Here is a 19,320-nt window from a genome sequence, read left to right on the forward strand (position 1 = left end):
TCTTACATTCTGCTTGGGCTTCATCATGATTCTTGAATCTATGGTATTTTTAGTGTTTATCAAATTTGAAAATACTTTGGTCATCAGTTCATAAAAAATTTGTTCTCTCTTTTTTCTCCTCTCCTGATATATATTTCTCCTCCCCTGCAATATCAAGTGGACTAATATATATATATATATATATATATATATATATGTCATATATGTATATGTATTATATACATATAATATTATATATACAGATATACATATATGTACTATATATATATATATATAAATATTAGTCCACTTGATATTGCTCCACAAGTTACTGAGATTCTCTTCTTTTTTCTGTTTATTTCTATTTTGTCTTGTCTTCTTCCTCCCCGTGTTTCACTGGGATAGTTTCTTTTGCTACATTTTCAATTTCACTTGTTTGTTCTCTGTATTGTCCAGTTTGCTTTAAATATCACTTACATTTCATTTCAGATATTATATTTTTCATTACTAGAAGTTCCATTTGATTATTTTAAAATATATCTTCCATTGTTTCCTCATTAAGTCATGTTTTTCTTTAAATTCTTGAGCACATATTTTGTAATAGCTGTGTTGATTCTGCTCATTTTCTCAACTCCATCAATTTCAAGTCTGTTTCTATTGACTGAGTTTTCCCTGGGTTATGAGTCACATTTTCCTGCTACCTGGAGAGTCTAGTGATTTTTGATTGGATGTTGGATATTTTCAAAGTTACATTGTTGATTGTTAGTGTCTTGTTATTTTCCTTCAGAGAGTGTTGGGCTTTTATCTGGTTGTCAGGTTACTTATGGGTAAGATTGATCCTTTAGGGGCTTGTTTTAAGCTTTGTTAGAGTGAGTCTAAAGTTTCTTTTTCTCTAGGGATAATTTACTCCTACTAGATAGGGATGACCATTATGGGGTCTCTACTAAATGCCCTGAGTATCAAGCTGGTTGATATTTGAACATTTCTCAGTTCCATGTAACCTTATGAACTATTCATCTCATAGTTTCTAGTCATTCTTTGCCCAGCCTTATGGAGCTTTATTCTGTGTGTACATCTTAGTACTAAGAAATATTGTGCAGATTTCTGGGGCTTTTTCTACATAGATCTCTTTTCTAGAACTCTACCATACGACTTCCATCCAGGGTGTCTTTGACCTTCACTTTCTATCTTTCAACCTTACTCTGTGTGGCATGCCTCTCTCTGCTAGACAGTCTTGAATTTATCTCCAATCAGAAATGGGGGTGATCATAGGGCTCACTTAATTCACTTCCTTTATCTCAGCAATCACAGTCTTATGCTGCCTGTTGTGCAGTATCTGAAGCCATCGGTACTTTTGTCTCATTTTCTAGTTGTTTGTAGTGGGAGGGTAAATCTGGTTCCTGTTGCTCTGTCATGACCAGAAGCAAAAATCTTAAGAACTAATTATGATAAAGAAATAGTAGCAAAAGAGGGCGAACCCAAAAACTAGACACTACTGACTTCGCCAGGGGCTCCAGGGTATAAGGAGACGTCAGAAAAATCCTAGCATCTGAAAGCCATGTGGGAACAGGTATGCCAATGTAGAAAAAAGAAGAATAAATGTGGAGGCTACTAAAAAAGATACCACCTATTTTCTCAGGTAGCTGGATCACTTCCATTTGCTCCTCCAGATCTACACTCCCCCCTCCACCCTGCCCTGTATCCCGGGGACTGACCTGTCTATACCGCATCAACAAGGCTTCTTTTGACTCTGGTTTCCAGTTCTTCTCAGGCAAAGGAGGTAACAGCAGGGAACTGGGAGGCAAGAGGATCATTTATTCCCCTTTTGCCTACCCTTCCAAATTACTGTGGATCGGTTTTGTCTCTCCACCAAATGGCACAAGTCCTGTCAGGCAGCTCTCTCCTTACAGGAACTCTCTCTGGGTTCTAGTCACTATTCTTTACCCTTCAGACTTTGGGATGGTAATACCGCCTCTGTTTTATCAAACCTACAGTCTCACACCACCCTTTGTTAGTTCCCCTAAACCTTGCCCAAACCCTACCAAATAATCTCCTCACTAAATTCTCTTTTTCCCACCTGACTGATACTACGGAGTTACTGATACTGCCCCTAAATGTGAACAATCCGCTGCCCACTAGTTGTATGACCGTAGGAGATCCCTTTACTGTCTCCATCCTCAGTCTGCTCTTGGCCTAGCCTCTACTATTTAGGGCCCAGCAAATCAGAAGCTCAAATTCAGTAAGCTGCACCACATCAGTATTCTAGGGCAAATAGTGCTCCCTCCCCATCCTTTACCTTTTTTTCTATCTTCTAGTCCCACACTACAATTCCTGGCTTAGCTGTTATGCCTCCTCAAGTAATCCAAGTCCCTCCCCGCCAGATCTTAGTAATAGATACCCCCTGGTGAGGGCTAGGATTGCCACAGGTAATCTTCAACTGATAGAGATGACCATCAGTTGAGGATCATAGTCAAGGTCAAATTCATACAAGTTACTCAACATTTTCCCCAGACCAGTAGGGCTTAACATTCAAAGTGCTTTTTCCCCTCCTACAACAGGATCCCTGGAGAAAACTTATTTTTATTTTTAAACTAGAAAAACAGATAAATAGCATGTATAAAGAAAAATGTTAAAATTTTTAAATAATAAATGGGTAAAAGTCATGATTTTTAAAAAATTATGGAGTTATTTAAAGGTAGTCCTGAGGTCAAGAAAGCAAGTTAGAAAGAGCTAGACACTGCTACCTCCCCTGGCAGAAACAGGTTTAGACATGGAAACCAAAGGTATGGTGGAAGGGATCCATGAGCAAAAAGAACAGGAGTCAGTGGCAGTCTGCACTGAAAGACTTTAGGCCACAGTGAAGATCATTAAAATGAACATGTAACTCCTCAGCCCGGCACCCCCAGCTCTGTCCTGAGAGAGGGAAGATGAATGCCTTCCACCCTTCTGTGAAACTCATTCAACTTCCTTGCCTTCCTGGGTCATTTCTGCACCTTTGTCTTCTCCTTGGTCAAATGAACACATAAGGCCCCTTTGAGGAGTGTAGTATGACAAGCCTTTTCACTCTCCAGCGCTGATGTCTTTTCCTAGAATTTCACTTCACCCTTGACCCATGTATAATGCTCACAGTGGGACTCAGTGCCAGAGCCTCCAAGACCACTACTCCTGGATTAGCCCCTCTCCCGCTAGGCTCCTTCCAAGATCTCAGATGAGGTTTAGATTTCCTTGGGAATCAGACCTCCTCTTTTCTTACATAGGCTTGAACATAACATTGCATCTTTTTTAGAGAAAAGGCCAGTGTTTCCCTGTTACTTGACATGAAAGACAGCCATGATTTAGCGGAGAACACACCCAGGCAGGTTGTAGGACTGGATCTGCCCAGGAGGCCCTGGGATTCCTGAGTGAGTCAATAGACCCCAGGGGCAGTGGAGGCCTAAGAATGGCTCCCCTTCCCTGCAGTTCCTACTGACACCTCCTCTGACCTGCCCCCACCAAGGGTAGCTGTTGAAATCTGACTCAGAGTGTCCCTCTCTGCAGCTCTGGTTTCTGATAAAGACTTTCTGTGAAAGAAGCATTGCTCACTCCTGTGCCAGCCACCCCTACTATTGGTTCAAGGCTTAGAGGGTGTTGCCCTTTGACCCTTAACCCTTGACTCTGACCCTAAGGAACCATTCCCACTTAGCCTTCCTGGGAATAAGCCTATACTCAACATTTTTTACTGAAGGGAGAGAAGAGACAATCCACTCAATGATTTGCTATTGTTAGAGTAATTAATGCTCCAAATCCCTGAGTAGGAGGGACTGGAAGGCTTAAGGCTCTTTAACTCTTCCTATTCTCAAACTAATCTGAAGCTTATTTTCCCCGCCTCCTCTAATCCTGTTTCAGGCCCTCACCTGTCTGTCCACAGGCTAATTCACTTGGTCTGGGGAGTGATTAGGTGAAACCAGACACAATGCCTTGCAGCTGACCAGCAGCACCTCTGGAGATTCCCTGCAGGAGGACTGGGGAGGTAAAGCTGGGGGAGGCAGAGGCTGGGGAATTTTCATCCAGGATGTTTGTATAGTAAACACTATTTTTCACTCAGATTGCATGTTTATTTAAAACAGAGATTGGAAGGGGAAGGGAGAAGGTTCTCCCAAGCCACCCCTTGGCAGCAACATTGTAACTGAGAGTCCTTCATCCCGACACTGGGTTCTCTCCTCACTTGATTTCTTCTTCCTTTTCATTCCTTGAATCCCTCACAAACCCTTCCCACTGATCTTTGTCCTCTTCATCCATGCATCCATCCATGCATCCATCCATTCACCCATCCATGATGGCAGCTGTTTCCCAATGGGAAGCAAAAGCCCTTTGCCAAGAGAAGCCCTATTGTTTTCATCCCTGCCTGTGGGGTCACCCTACTTAGGGTTCGTTTCGCAGGTGATGCCCAACGTGGCTGATGGCATCACTGCACTTCTCCACGAACACCTTTCTCCTCTTCCCATTTCCTCCGCATTCTTTTCTCTTCTAATCTTACATTCCTTTTCTGTTTTCTTTCCTTTTTTCCTCTTCCTTTCTCCATTTTGTATGCTTTTGGGCAACTGCCATGAATTTTTTGTAGCCATTCAAAACTAAAAGGGGCAGCTGAGCCCAGTCCTAGAAGAGCTGATAGCTCCCCGCTCCCAGGGCCCCCTTCACCCCAGCCACCCTCAGGTTGCCTGGGGCAAAACCAAGCTCACCTTTTCCACACTGACCACCAGGATCTGGGCTTTAAGGCCTCACTGGGGCACCCAGGGCATCAAACCTCCACCCTGGGGCCCTGGGCTGGTTATAGCCCATCCTATAGGAGAAAACATAAGCTCCCAACACAGAAAAAAAAAAATCCGTCTTTCCTCCTGTTGCTCTTGACAACAGAACAACAGAGCCAGGATTTGGTGGCCCAGCATAAATAAAACAGTGCTGTCAGCAACCAGGTCCCAGCTAATCTCCTTCCAGCAGTGACCTGGGTTCTGTGCACAGTGACAGTGAGTGTAGCCAGACCCAAGGCTCTGACGTGCAGGAAGCAGGCTGGGCAACCGTGGCACTGCGTCCCTCTCCCCTCTCCTCCTGCCTCTAGAAGACCTGTGGGAGTGAGTTTCTCGGGTCTGGAGCACAAGGGCTAAGGGTTAAGGACAGGCCAGCTTTAGGCCCAGAGAGATCCTGCTCAGAGCTGTGTTCTCAGTTCATATCTTTCTTTCTTTCCTGAAGAGGGAACTGAGAGCCTGGTCATCTGGAATGGTTCTGCAAGCATGCCCCCCGGTCTGGCCTGTACCCCATGCTCGGGTTATCCCTTCACTCTCCAGTCCTCCAGAGCCCCATCTTCCCTAGAATTGCTGGCTTTACGCTAGAGGGATCTTGGCAGTCATCTGGTCCCAACCCTCTCAGAAGCAGATGGATGCCTGCCTAGAATTAGACCCTCCACAGGACCTGGATTTCCTAAGCACAGGAGCGTCCCCAGAGAGGGAGCCATTCTGACTTGCAGTGCACTAGGCGGGAGCCGAATGGATTCAGGAACCCATATTACTTGGGGCTGCACTGGGCCAACATTGGTGCAGGTACATTTTGATGAATGTAGACATGGTTCCTACCCTCCTGAAGCTGTCTAGAGGGAAAGACAGAAATGGGTCAAGTAATTAAAGTGTGATGCTATTTACTAAAAGGGAGTATGTACAGAGGGTCCAAGTCTAGGGGAGAGGCAATCAAGGAAATCCTTCCTTAGGAGGCGGCATTTAAACAGAAGGCAGGAGTGTGGTTTTCTCAGTAGCCTCTTCACCCAGAGCCTAGCACAGGGCTGGCCCATGGGAAAGAGCGGTGAATGTTTGTTAAATGAATGGGTGAGGAAACAAACAAATATCTCTAGTTTTCCCAAGACCCCTTGGTTACTTACAGGATTTGGTGCCGTGTCTATTTAGGCACTCCTTTACCAAAAACACAAAACAAAACTTGAACTCATGAGTCCTCATGAGGTCTACTCATGTTATGGACGTGCTGCGTGCTGTTCATTCTGTTTTGGAGGTGAGTGTGCTGGGTCACAGCTGGGGAAGATGATACCCCTGAGATCCCACAGGGAGTCTTCCAGACTCGCCCTCTCCCCCGCAATCACACCATGGAGAACTCTGTAAATGGACTCATCAAAGCAGGGAAGGCCAGCCCCTTGACAGGTGATTGGATTTAGATCTGAAAGCAGAGATGGGTTAAAACTCCCTGCACCCAGATGTCCTCACCACAGACCAAAGCTCAAGAGGAGGCGAGGGGAGCATAGCACCACGGGCCTACCCGCTCTCTCAGACGAGGGGAAAGGGTTCCTGGAAATTCCCGTACAGCGTCCAAGTGAGCAAATCCGAAGCTATTTGCCATGAGGTTTCCAGCAGGATTATGGGCAGACTGACCAGCTGTTCCATCCCCCAGGACTGTCTTAATTTCAAAGACTGCGTTCTCTGTCCCAATAAAAGTGGGCCCTCGTGTGCAATGTCCCCGACTCTCCCGGAACTCAAAATACACCCACATTAAGGTGTTGCTCTTGGGCCTCCAGGGACCTACATGCAGGAAGGAACATCCTCTTTCCCCTCCCTCTCCAAAAAGAGAAATGGGGCTAGTGACATTGGCTGAAGGCAGGGCCACCCTACACAGGCTGTGAACGGCACAAGAGGGTGGGTGAGGACTGACATCCAGTCCTCACTCTGCTTGCCAGGCCGTGCCCCTTGGCATGGCCGTGTCCACACAAAGGAGGGGGTGCCTTTTCTCATTTGCACGTAGGTGCCAAATGGGCTGGCAGTGACCCTGGGTGGAGAGCCCAAAGAATTACACCTGGGGAGGAAAATAAGCCAATCCTTCCCTTGCCACCACCTATGCAGTCTAACCAGGTGTTCCTCAAGTGGCAGTTATGCTAACGAGGCAGATTTCTTAGAAGGTAACAGAATATGACGGATAAACCAGTAGGCCCGGTAAGTCTTCATGTTTTATTTTTCTAAAGTCTTGAGTTCAGATGACAGTGAAAATTGAACTATCGAGATGTACTAAGGAAGGATCAAATGTCTGCTTTCTGTGTAACTACTTTAAGGAGAGTAAAGATTTACAATTCATATAACCCCTCTGTGTTGGAAACACCAGGGGTCTGGAATCTTTCCCAGACTCTGGGCTCTAGCTTCACTTACCTTGAGCCTGTGGGTCAGGAAGTGAGCCCCTGGAAAGTGAGGTAAAATGGGCACTTTCTCAGGAAAATGACCTTTCCAGGAAGCGCCAGGCTTCTCACCAGCAAACACACTCCATACTCGGGATGATCAGCTAACAGTGCTGGCTGAATGGTGGCGGCGTGACACAGATGCGCTCCTTGGAAAAGGGACTCAGGTTCTGGCTCACGCTTGATGGATGCAGAAGAAAGGGCTGTGGTCTCCTTGCTGGTGGCTTTACATTGTAGGGACATTTGATAAAGGTGACCCATACCCATGTATGTGCAGGGGCGGCTGCCCCCTCTCAGAAATGCTTCCCCAGCGTGATCTCCTTTGGTATCCGCCCATCTGCCTGGTCTTCCTGGAGGTCAATAAATGAGGTACAGCCTGGGGAAGCGGTGACAAAAGATGAGCAAGGAGCAGGCCCTGCAAGCCACAGCTTTCCTAGTGCTTCTGTGCGTGTTTCCACAGGCTGGAGTTGGGAGTGGGGTCAAGGGGTGGATCCAAAATGCTTCCTGAGGCTCTGCGGAGCCCCTAACCTCAGCTCCCTGCCCTCCTGGCCTCAAGTATTCAGTGGCTCCTGGATCATCTCGCCTGAGGAAGGCCCAGGCTCCCAGGGTCTTATGAATTCAAAGTACACAGGGACCATTCTTGGTGGCAGGACACACGTTGGCATCTTCACCAGGAAAATCAGCTCAATGTCACACAGGTCTGGTGTAACCCTCTCAGGAAGCAGAGGACTAGGGCAGCCAGGACCTTGGGCAAGTTGATTCCCAAGTGAGACTCCCTTCTCTTTCCTGATCATCCCTTTTGGGTTTTTTGGTTTTCTGTTTTCTCGTTTTTTGTTTTTCCTAAACAAAAACTACTTGTACCACCTGTCAGGACCTGGCAGATAGTTTCACGTCCAGAGCCTTCCTGTGCCTTGTGGGAAGCACAGACCATAGGAACCAACAATTCCTGAGCACCTACAGGTGCCAGGCTAGGAGCTAAATGTTCACTTCACCAGCAGGATCTTGTCAAATCCCCATACAACCCAGAGATGAAGCCCTGTTACTCTTTTTATTTTTATTGATGAGGAGTTAGAGGTTCAGACATCTTGCTCAAGATCACACAGCCAATAAGTGGTAAGGTCAGGACTTGAACCTAGATCCTGTGGCTTTAGGGCCCATGCCTATTACCATACCAAAGCATAGGGAGTTCCAGGTTTTTAATGGTGCCAGAAGACTGGGATATAATGATGAGGGAAGACCTTAACTCCCCTGGCTCTGCCCAAGTAGGTGACAGATGTGGCTAAGATAACAACTCCCGCAAATGGTGTTTAACCTGAGAGCAAGGACTTTGCCTGACTTGGATTTTTTATAGAATGCTGGCTAGCTTCTAGAGCAAGTGTCCCAGGAGTGAAGGGTCCAAGAGACCTGGGTAGGTATCACAACGTTTCTTATAACCAAGCCTTGAAGTTCTAGAATGTCACTTCTACCATATCCTGTTAGTCAAGCAAGTCACTATAGCTAGCCCAAATTCAAGAGGTGAGAAACCACACACAAAAACCTAGCAGGAAAGATTGAGGGCTGCCATCCTGCAGACAGTCTCCCTTATTGAGCTGGGAGAGAAAGAAGAAATGAAGTACAAGCTGGGGATGCCAAGAGGAAAGAGACCTTGTCCTTCTGTCTAGAGGAAGGTACTTCTCCAAGTCCTCCTAAACTGTTCTCGTATTTCACATCTCAAAGTACATTCTTAGACCATGCTTTAGGCCCAGAATTCTGGGCCAGAATGTGGAAGAGAGTGGAAAAAACCCACTTATGTCATCCTAACTCATCAGCCCTCATTTGAGAATGAGTTTGCTATGTGACTGGCCGCAAAATTGTTTATCTGCCCTTGCTGTAGTGTGGCCTTTAAGGGACACAATCTGGTACCAGTGACGTCCTAGCAGTGGTTGCCCTGGAGACCTGGAGGTCAAGGATAGTAAGTGAGCCTCCTGCCATGATGTCGTCATGTAGAAATCGCTTTGGTTCTTGTGAACGCCTGGTGACTGAGCTATGGAAGAAAGAGCCATAAATTCCTCAGATGTGTGTGCACAGGCAGAGCAGAATGGGCTGGTGCAGAGTCCAAGCATACACGTCATAAGATGTCCCTTTGATTTCCTCAGCCACCCCTGCCTTGCTTTGATGGGACTGTCCATCTAACCTTGCTGGACTTGGGCCCAGGAGCCTTGTTTGGAAAGCTGTGGAATCACCTGGTGGTTTGAGACTGCCCTCCCCATCCATCTGGAGAATTCAAACACAATAAATCACTTCCAAGCCTGCAGCTAGCTTTCTCCAGCCTCTGCCTATCACTCCTCCATTACGTATTTGGGGGTGGAGGGGCACAATTATTATCAGATTATTGTCAGAATAAAGCAGGATGGGGTACTTTGCACATCCCATCCCAATAAACTGCTCCTGGTCTATCCTACCTGAGAGACCTCTTCAGTCTGTTCCCCCAGCAACAACGAAGTGTGCTTACTAACCACCATCTTCTTTCTTCCCTCTCTCCCTCCCTCCCTCCTTCTATAAGAAACTCATGAGTAGTTTAGATTAATTATATACTTGTATTCCTTGGTTCATGACCCAATCCCATCTCTGTACCATGCACACTCCACTTCTATTTAGTTATTTTAAAAATAAATAAATAAACACCGGCGAGCCCACAATCCCAAACAAAAGCCAGGACTTTGACAATAACCAACATATCTTCCAAATCCCAAGTGACAGTAAACAGGAAAATGAAACAGCCGGTCACCCAGCACACACGAGACAGAAGCCAGTCCTTTAGAAAGGTTTCCCTAGTGTCCAAAGTAGGCGTCTTTCAGAAATGCCTCGTTTTTCACAGGGCCCATTAAATCCCAGTCATTTAAACTCTGGGCTCCCAATTGGTATATCATTTTATTTTAATGATCCGTGCTTCCTGTAGAAACATGAAAAATGACCATTTCTTTTTTCAATTAAACATGTAACAACCAGCAGATGAAAGTCAGCTTCTTTCCGCCGTGCCCCGGGAGCAGGCCGGGAAGGGGTTAACAAAGGCCCGGCGGCCGGGGGTGGAAAACTCTCGGTCACCCGAGCGCAGTCCGGCCGGCCCGCCGCGCGCATGCGCTCGGGCAGCCCTCTGCGCGGCCGCCGACTCCCCGCTCGCGGCTTCCTCCGTGCACAAAGGCCTGCTTTGTTCCCTTGGCTCTGTTTTAAATATCTGACGACTATTCCCCCCGTCCTTGCGCCAAATCCCCGGGCTTGACTGCAGGCTCGGCACAAGGGCGCATTGTGGGGCCGAGCGAGGGGCGAAGGGGGCTGGGGATGCCTGCCCGTTGGGGACGCTCCTGTTTCGCCCGGTTGACTCAGCCATTTGGGTCACCAGGGCTGGGTCGTGGGGGTGTCTCATCGTCTTTTTTTTTCCCCCCAGCCCCAGAAGTAAAAATTGTAAAATGGGGACCCTGGGAATGAACAGGGCTGTTTCCAAAGCAGGCCTGGGAAGAGGGGCTGGGGTTACAGCACAGCACGAGCAGAACGCAGTGCAGCCCAAGTGCCTGGGCCGCCCCCCGGAGCGCGAACCCGTGAGGCCAGACGCTGGATTTCTTATCTGTCCATCGCTGTACATATTTAGAAAGTACCAATCACTCACACACTTCGCAACGCGTGGCATTCCAGCACAAACCAACCCGAACGGGGTGAAGCAGGAGATCCTTCCTTCCCCCCACGTTCGGGGCCCAAGAGACACGGCGGAAAGGACACCACCACGGGCTTTCTGCACCTACAGCTTTCAGGTCCCACCTTGTTTCAGGAATGGCCCCTTGGGGAAGTCACACCTTCCCTGATATGGCCCCTCCTTCTCAAGGGGTGGTAGGTGAGGACTGGGATGGGGTTCAAACAAAAGTAGGCTTTCAGCTGGCAGGAAAGCTGGCCCTGCTTCCAACCCCTCCCTTGCCTTGTCTTGCAGGCATTCCCTGCAGACTACCAGGTAGTTTTCCTTCCCAGCTCAGGTGTTTGTTTACCTGCAAAGGAGGAGGAAGAGTTCGTGCACTCTGGGGAGGAGGGCGGGGAGGCACTGTTGCAAAATAAGAATGGCAAGACCCACCTCTCTTTCCCATTTTCTGGCTAGATCTTGGAAATTTAAAGCAAAATACAAAATGTGGGCTGTAGCAACTCTGAAAAGTGTGTTTGGCCTGAAGTTTAAGCAGAAAAAGGTTTTCCTGTTCCAACTTGCGAGGCAAGCTTCCATACCCCTCAGAATCTTCAAGAAAAAGTGTGACCCTCCCACCCAGGGCAGGTGAAGAAGGAGAGAGGATTTGGTTTGGGGTGATTTGATTCAGAAGCAAAGGGCTTCGTAGTTTTCTGGTGGTGGCTCTAGACCTGACTGGGAACCCCAAAATCCTCTTTCATGGTTTGCTACAAATCTTGGAGTTGGACTTACATTGATTGCCTTGGCACATTTCTCAACTGTGAGGACCATAAATATTTTCTGAGACATATTTTTTAAAATCATACTTTATAATTTTCACATTTTACATGTCTCATTTCACCAGCACTCTGAGGGTTAGAGCTGAGAGATGGTAGAGATCAACCCTCTTATTTTGCAAAGGAGGGAACTCGCTCAGAAACTCAGAAAGACAAGGCCACTGAGGAGAGCAAGCCAAGTCTCCTGTGCCCGAGATTGAATTCCTCCTGCTCTCCTGTGCTAGTTAGCCACACACTAAGAGACCAGGTTTGCACCGACCGCTTCCTCACAGAACTCTCTCCCCATATAAGACTCAGTTGGAGAGTAAGAAGCTCTAGGAAAGGCTGCTGGTATGCAGGCAGCTCTGAGGAGACTAGGAATCTCTTCTTAGCATATCCCCTAGAACTGCTGAGTTTGCGAGGGCCACACAAACTATAAACTTAGAGACGTGAGTCACGTTCCCTTGCCAGGCTTGTTAAGTGGCAGAGCCCTCCTGGGTGTCTGTTTCCAGACACTCTTCAGTGTCCTGGGGAATTTCTTCAAGCGACACTAAGTGTCCTTTCACCACTCTGTTGGCCAGTAAGCCCCCTATCTCTGGAGATGATAGCAGCCTGCAGCCCCCCTGCAGCAGCAGTCAGCCTGCAGCTGAGTTGTATGGGAAAGTGTTGCCTAGAACTTGACTTCCCTCTGCGGGGGTGCACAGTCTCCCCAGGTCTAAACTAGGGCAGCAGGCCCTAACACCCCTCTCCCCACCCCCTTCCCTGTGCACCTGCAAACTCAGAGATGCTGGAAAATGTACAGGAGCATGTCTGTGACTCAGTGCAAACTGCTTGGAGAAAGGCCGTCATCAACAGCCTCGGTGTGTGGTGGTGTCTGCCCATTCGGCCAGGAGGCGACAGAATATACACCCCACTTAACTTCACAGAGTGGGATCATTCTATGTGGCCTTCGGCTAGTATCTGACTTGGCATGCCCTTTTTAAATAATGCATTCTACACGGACCCGTACCACCACCAGCATCGCCACCCTGAGCCCCCCCACCTTCCATCGCTGGTTTCAAGCTCTCCCAGGCTGGCTGGTAAGTAACACCTAGGCCGTCACATGGGAAAGCGGCCTGGCCACCAACAGCTCAGTTTCAGCAGTGTGTGTGCAAGTCTTTGAATATTTTTTTGCATTTCAACCTTATTATTTTATAGGAACGAGAGGAAAATGGAACAATGAAGTGCTGATGCTAGTGATAAGAAGGGCGCTTCCCCTGCACCTAACGGAACTGAGACAGAGATGGAAGTCATTAGGCGTGCGGAAAGCAGGGGGATTTCGTCTTCAATCAAACACTCATTGGATTTAAGCCAGTTGACTGTGTCCTCAGTTGTGAAGGAAGAGAATAAAACTAGAGAGTATCTATGAAATTCTGGATGTACCTGATTAAAGATCTTATCTAAAGGTAGGGTGTGATTCGGGGTTCCCCATATTACTTCAATATATTACTTCAATCCTAAAGCTGCACTGATTTAATGACAGATTTTTGGAGCTGGGATGAGGGAGAGGTGAGACTGAAAATCAAGAAAATACAGCAATAATATCGTTGAGCTTCCTGGGAACAGAACCTTCGCTTCTAACTTGCAAGTCCGCTGCTTGCCTCTTGCATGTCAGATGAGCCCATTTTGAGGAAAGCATTAGGTAGGAAAGGAGAGGGTGTCCCCTAGATACATTCTCTGTGGGGATGACCGCGGCACCAAAGCATGGACAAGGCCTTCAATTAATGTGCTGGAAGGGATGAGACTTAACAGAGGCCCTTGTGCCAGGAGAGTTTCTCAGCCCACATATGCCCAGTGAACAGAAAATCCTGAGAGTCAAAAGCAAAGAACATTTGGCCAGCCTTTTCCTCTTCGGGCTCTAGCTCCTAGCATAGCCATTGTCCCAGCTGTCCCTGGGGTTGGGGCGGGGGCATGCTTTCTCTCAGTCTCCGCACAGTCTGTGCCTTCTGCCTGGATTAGCCGTCCTTCCTCTGGAGCTGCCTGGCTGACTCCCAGCTCATCCTTGAAGACTCAGGTCAGGCTGTGGCTCCCTGCCCACTCCACTCCCGTTTCTGTGCTCCCACTGTGTGCTCTGCGCCCACCCTCTGTCCTTACTCTCTCTACACTGCGTCACCGTCACCGGCTGCCTGTGAGAGCTCTGAGGGCAGGGAGGTTTCCTACTGCACACCCTCGGCATCCAGGCCTGGCGGCCCTCACTTCGTGTCCACTGAGGGACAGACAGAAGGGCAGATGGAGTGCGGACCCGCAGGGAGACCTCTTCAGCACAGCCCTGCTGATGGGTGTTTGCAGCGGCGACCTTGCACAGCCATTTTGACCTTCTTGAACCCTAAAAAACCCTTTTGTTCTTCTCTGGAAGCCAAACCATTGGACTCTTAAGTTCCTCTCTCTTTGTCCCTAAGGCCCCCTCATCCGAGGGCCTCGTTGCCCACTCTAGTGTCTTCAGTCCCCGCCTGTAACACTTCCCTTCACACCCCCTGGACGGTTCTTTACAAATACTTTTCATAAGTAAATCTACTGATTTTTCTTCAATTAAGGGATTCTTGCTGATTCCTACCACTTTCCTCAGGCAAAAACAACCCAGAAGTGCTGTCGGATCCAAAGCATTTCCCAGGGAGGGCGGCCAAGGGAGTGCAAGAACCTCTCAGCCGTCTGGGACTGTGATGTGATGTCTGAACAGCCGCTTTAGAAGAGCTCCAGCCTTTTCCAGGGAGGCCATCCAGACCGGGACGCTCTGCGTCAGCCCCTCTCAGTCAGTGCTCCGGGGGTCCGGGAGACAGGTGTGGGGAGCACGGAATTTCGCCTGCCTGGGTCTCGGTGGGCATCACGAGATCAGGTATGAATGAGAAGGGGGAGGGGTCTGAGCCCTGGTTTGCACCCCTGCACCCCCGACTCTTGTCCCAGCACACCCTGCCCTGCTGTCCTGAGCTGTGACAAAGGGAGGCACTACCTGAAAAGCCTTGGGTGGAGGAAGGGGAGCAGCTCAGAGAAGCCCACCACGGGCCCACCCAGCGTGACGCCCGGCGGGCCTCTTTCTGAGCGTACCGTGACCATCTCTAGCTGTCCACACTGAGCTCAGCACCAGGGAGTCCCACTTACTCTCCAGATCCTTTGGATCGTGAGCTCTCGGGGCGGTGCCGAGAGTCGGCTCCATGGAAAGCTGATTCTTTTCCTGTGAGACACACAGCCCTGATCGAGACGCGGCGGTCAGGGCGCGACTTGGCAGAGCTACAATGCCAAGGCTCAGACGCATCTTTTCTGTGCGATTTCCCAAAATTCAGGCAGGAAAGCCTGCCTTCCCCCGGAGTGCCCGGCTCCCCCACTGGCATTTGCATCCCCCCAACCCTATATAAAAGGAGCCAGTAGCCAGCCCCCAGTGAGGACAAGGCTGCCATTCAGCCAGGCTCCAGTGACATCCCAACCTGGGAGTGCAGCTGGGGCAGTTTATGAACAGTGCCGAGTCCCGGGGGAAGTCAGCCCTGTCCTCTAGCCCACAAGCCTCTATTGTTCGCTTTCTTGTTTTTCTCCAAATGTTTAGATGTGCTCAGAGCACAGAAAATTCCCAAATGGAGGCCATCAGCCAGGGCCAGCCTGAGGCGGGGAAGCTGGGTCTCTCTGGGACCCCTGCCACCTGCCTCCCCTCCATCCCAGGTGTTCCCATCTCTCCCTAAGATGTGAGTGTGGTGGGGGCTGGGGGGTAAGGGGACGGCCTCTTCTCCATCAGGAAGGTATTTGGACAACCGTGGGCTTGGGATGTCCCACCAAACAAGTGTGAGGCCACAGCTGGGTCTCCCTTGGTTGACAGCCATGTTACCTTAGGGTGGTGCGAAAAATGGGTGGGAGTCTCTTCTAAGTGCTTGTCACTGACCAAGGCTGCTGAAATTTGACAGGAATAATCATGTCCTGGGCCCCTGTCTACATCAAGAACTTGGGACCCAAAGTTCAGCCCCTTGGGTCTGATTCCTGATTCCAGCTCTTACTGCTCATACCAGCTGTGCAACCTTGGGCGAGTGACTTAGCCTCTCTGAGCCTCAGCTTTCCCCTTGGTAAAATGACAACTACCTCATAGAGCTGTTCTGGAGTTAATGAGACAGTCAAGGTAGCACTGGCACAATATGAGCCTGCCGCAAATACTGGTTATTCTTTGTATTATTCTTGTGCTCATCAGTGACCGCAGTCACACCATTGTGAATCCACCATCTCTGCTTTTAGCACCCACTCTTGTTTTCAAACCGAGTGCCTTCAACAGCCTCCAGTTGTGGGCCGGAGAACAGCTGTGCAAGACCAGCAGTGCCAGAGGAATGAAGGATGAAGTGCCTTGTGACAGAGGGGAGGAGAGAACGTGCTCAAAAGCGCATTGCCTCTGTCTCCTCCTCCTCCCCTCGGCTCCAGATCCCTTTCTCAGGGCTCAGATTACTCACCCTTCCGCATGGCAGTCAATTCGCAGCTCTGCCATATGGCCCGGCAGGACCACCGAAACCCCGCCCCCCCCCCAAGAAAGCCCCTCTCCCCTGCGTACCCACCCTGACAGCCACCTATGGCCAGGGAGGGAAACAGGGGAGGCAGAAGTGGAATCTCTGGAGAATTTGTTAGATCAAAGGGAGGAGAGGGGAGCATCCGGATCCCAGACACCAAACCCTGGGGGCCTGGGATGCTGAGTGCATCCCAGTTTAGAGATTGGGGTTCCGTTTCCACCAGCCTGAAGGCCTTGTTGTGAAGAGGGATGGACACAGTGGGGGGAGGGGGGTGACTCCAGGAAAGGGAAGAGAGGGTTTTGAGTTCTGGTCCTTCCTGCCTGGCACAGTTCACATTCTTATTTGGGGCTTTGGGCTTTTGCCTCCTCAAAATAGAACCGAGAGGACACCCCTCTCCACCCCTCTCCTCCCTCGGACTCATTAATCCTTTGGAGAATAAGGCCTCAGGAGGGGCCATATGGCTTCCTTATCGCCCTTATCTCCCAGCACTCACCTTCCATTTGGAATGTTTATCCCAAGATAACGATCAGATTCCACTTAGGATGATTGAATGGGGAGCCTCCTTCCAGTATTTTCCCCACAATTTCAAATGAATGGAAGATCCAATCCAATAATAAATGAGCCAGACCAGGCCCTGATAATGGGTAAGGCTCCTCCCACCCTCCCAGCCCCCACCAGGCACCCCCACCTCCTCTCCCTACAAATGTCCCCCTCTTCCACCTGGGCAGCTCAACTTTTACCGGCTTTATTCAGTGGAGTTCTTCATCAGATTTCCATTAAAAGATGTGTAACTGCCTTAAACAATGTTTTAAAAACCAGACGTCTGAGGCTAGACCAGCTCTCATCCACAGAAATGTTATCACACGCTACGAAAGCAAGCCCACGTGCGATTTTACATTCTGTGACAGTCCCGTGACCAAGGTAACAATGAACAGGTGAAATTAATTTTAAGACTCCATTTCACTTCCAATTTTGAATACCTATAGGATATTTATTATCACTAATATAATACATTTTATGTAGCCCCCAAATATCACTTCAACATGTACTCGATATAAAAGTTATTTGTGAGGTACTTCACATTCGCTTGTCTGCACTGAGCCTTCACAAAACACAGTGTGTTTTACACCTACAGCACACATCCTTGCGGACTGGCGCGCTCCAGGTGTCCTGCGTCCCACGGTGGGTGGTGGCTGTCATAGGGCAGAGAGGATCTAGAGAGACCAGGAAGAGAAACCTGGGCCCCTGGGCCAGGACGACTTGCCAGGGCGGCACGGCTGCCCCCTGGAGCTGGTTGCCAGGATACAGGCTCTACGAAAAGATGAGCCATCCTCAACTTCATACCCAGCCTTCATCTTCCTACCTCCCCCGGCCTTTCCCTGAAGGAAAGGAAAACACACACATACACAATGGCTTTTTTTTAAGTGGCAGCAATTTTTATTGCTGCTAATGTAATGTTTGTCATTTCGCTTGCTAATAAAATTGTTTATGGAAGCCTCCATCACTGGTGCTTTTCCTGTGGGCTGTTTAAGAGCGAAGAGGGTGCTGACTGACATCCAGCATCTATGCAGTGAGCTCCACTGCACTTGGAATAAAGGGAGTGGGGGTGGGGTGGGGTGGAGTGGAGTGGGGGCTGGAGGAGACAGACCCAGACTTGGGGCACCAGTGCCAGTTGGTGCTCCCTGGTTCCAGGAAAGAGAAACACAATTCGGACATTGACAGGACACTCGGGAAGAGCTCCCACCCGGCATTCAGACACTATACTTAAAAGGCCATTTGCATTCTGGACGGGGCGGGGGGGTGGGGGGGACAGAAGAGGACTGGATCTGTGTTTAGCAACACGTGTGTGTGCTCAGTTCCTTCTCCCCATGGTGGGTTAGCAACTCAATGAGTTAACACTGCGGCGGGACTCCTGTGCAGCAGAGGTACACCCAGAGCTTCCCCTGCTCTGGAGATCAAGATAAACATGATACGAACAAAGAGAAGGATGGGATGGGAGGCCTCTGGCAAAGCAGGAGGACATTAGAGATGCCAGCCCTGAACCCCGAGTGGAGGGAGGTAGGGAGCAGATTCCAGGCCTCCTTGGGGAGGCCTCCGTGACCGCCCCGTGTAAGAGCTGCTCTCTCTGACTCACTCGTCTTCGTAGCACTTACAATTCGGACGCACTACTATATTTTGCTTTGTTGACTGCTGTCCTCGGTTTTGTTCTTGCTGTGTCCCAGTGCCTAGAATAGGGCCTGCCACCCTTAACAAACATTTGCTGATGGGACAAATCATACTAGGAGGTCATGCCAGAAATACTGAGCAGGCCCCAAAAAGCTGTGGTTTTAGAACTAGCAAGAAGATGAGAATGAGCTGGTAGGGAAGGCAGGGAGAGGTGGGCTGGGACGGTGAGGGGGATGTGAAGAAGCAGGGAGGGATGGTGGTCTGTGTGTGTGATCCCCTCGTAATGGGAGACAGAGGAGAATTTTGAAAAGTTGGAGGAATGTGATCGCAGCACAATGAGGCAGTGAGATTATTTTGTCAGCAGCATTTGGATCCCATTGGTGATGAGAGACATGTGGGCCCGGCAAGGAGACAATTGTGGTAGTCAGGACAGGATGTGAATAAGACATAAAGGAGCATTTCATCAGCGGGGATGGAAAAGAACCAGGGCTGCAGTGGCCAAGTCAAGGAGTAGGAAGGGTCAGCTCTAGCATTCCCATGTGCTGCTTCTCATAAATCCTCAGCGTGCTACACACGCGCACGCACATGCAAGCATGCACGTACGCACACACACTCGCACGCCCAGGCTGCCCGCAAGGCGCATTCATTCAAAGACCCCCATCTCACTTTCTAGTGCAACTGCGAACCCTGTTTTCTGCTTCAGTCTTTGGTCTTTGTCTTTTGCTTGCTTCTTCCCTGGCCGTGAAGGAAAGGACTTGCAGGGAGGGACTCAGAAACTCCAGACGGGGCGGCAATACATTCTCCATCAACAAGGTTTGCTTCTGGCTAGTGTGAGAGGGATGAAGCCTCAGTGAAGGTGGCAAGGTCTTCTGGGACGGAATGGAGAAAAAAGCCCCGGGAAGGAAGGTCTGGAAGAGAAGAGAAATCCTCCTTTAAATGAGGGTGGATTGGGCAATTGTCTGTGGCCATCCTAACACAGGTTCACACAGGTGAGGGCCACATGGAAAAAAA

General features: G+C 49.3%; 2 long non-coding RNA genes across 3 annotated transcripts; both read right to left on the bottom strand.

The window, feature by feature from the left end:
• Positions 1–361: 361 nt before the first annotated feature.
• Positions 362–7,973, bottom strand: LOC118497322. Its single transcript, XR_004899852.1, has 2 exons — positions 7,152–7,973; positions 362–5,599 (listed from the first exon to the last, which is right to left on the bottom strand). It is a non-coding gene; the product is annotated as an uncharacterized LOC118497322 (long non-coding RNA).
• Positions 7,974–8,876: 903 nt separating this feature from the next.
• On the bottom strand, positions 8,877–12,826 carry LOC118497321. Of its 2 annotated transcripts, none has more exons than XR_004899849.1 (2): positions 10,821–12,826; positions 8,877–9,200 (listed from the first exon to the last, which is right to left on the bottom strand). It is a non-coding gene; the product is annotated as an uncharacterized LOC118497321 (long non-coding RNA). The 2 variants fall into 2 exon arrangements; XR_004899848.1 differs by lacking the exon at positions 8,877–9,200 and adding an exon at positions 10,589–10,632.
• Between the last annotated feature and the right edge of the window lie 6,494 nt (positions 12,827–19,320).

The sequence above is a fragment of the Phyllostomus discolor genome, chromosome 1, assembly GCF_004126475.2.
Source record: "Phyllostomus discolor isolate MPI-MPIP mPhyDis1 chromosome 1, mPhyDis1.pri.v3, whole genome shotgun sequence".
Taxonomy (NCBI): domain Eukaryota; kingdom Metazoa; phylum Chordata; class Mammalia; order Chiroptera; family Phyllostomidae; genus Phyllostomus; species Phyllostomus discolor.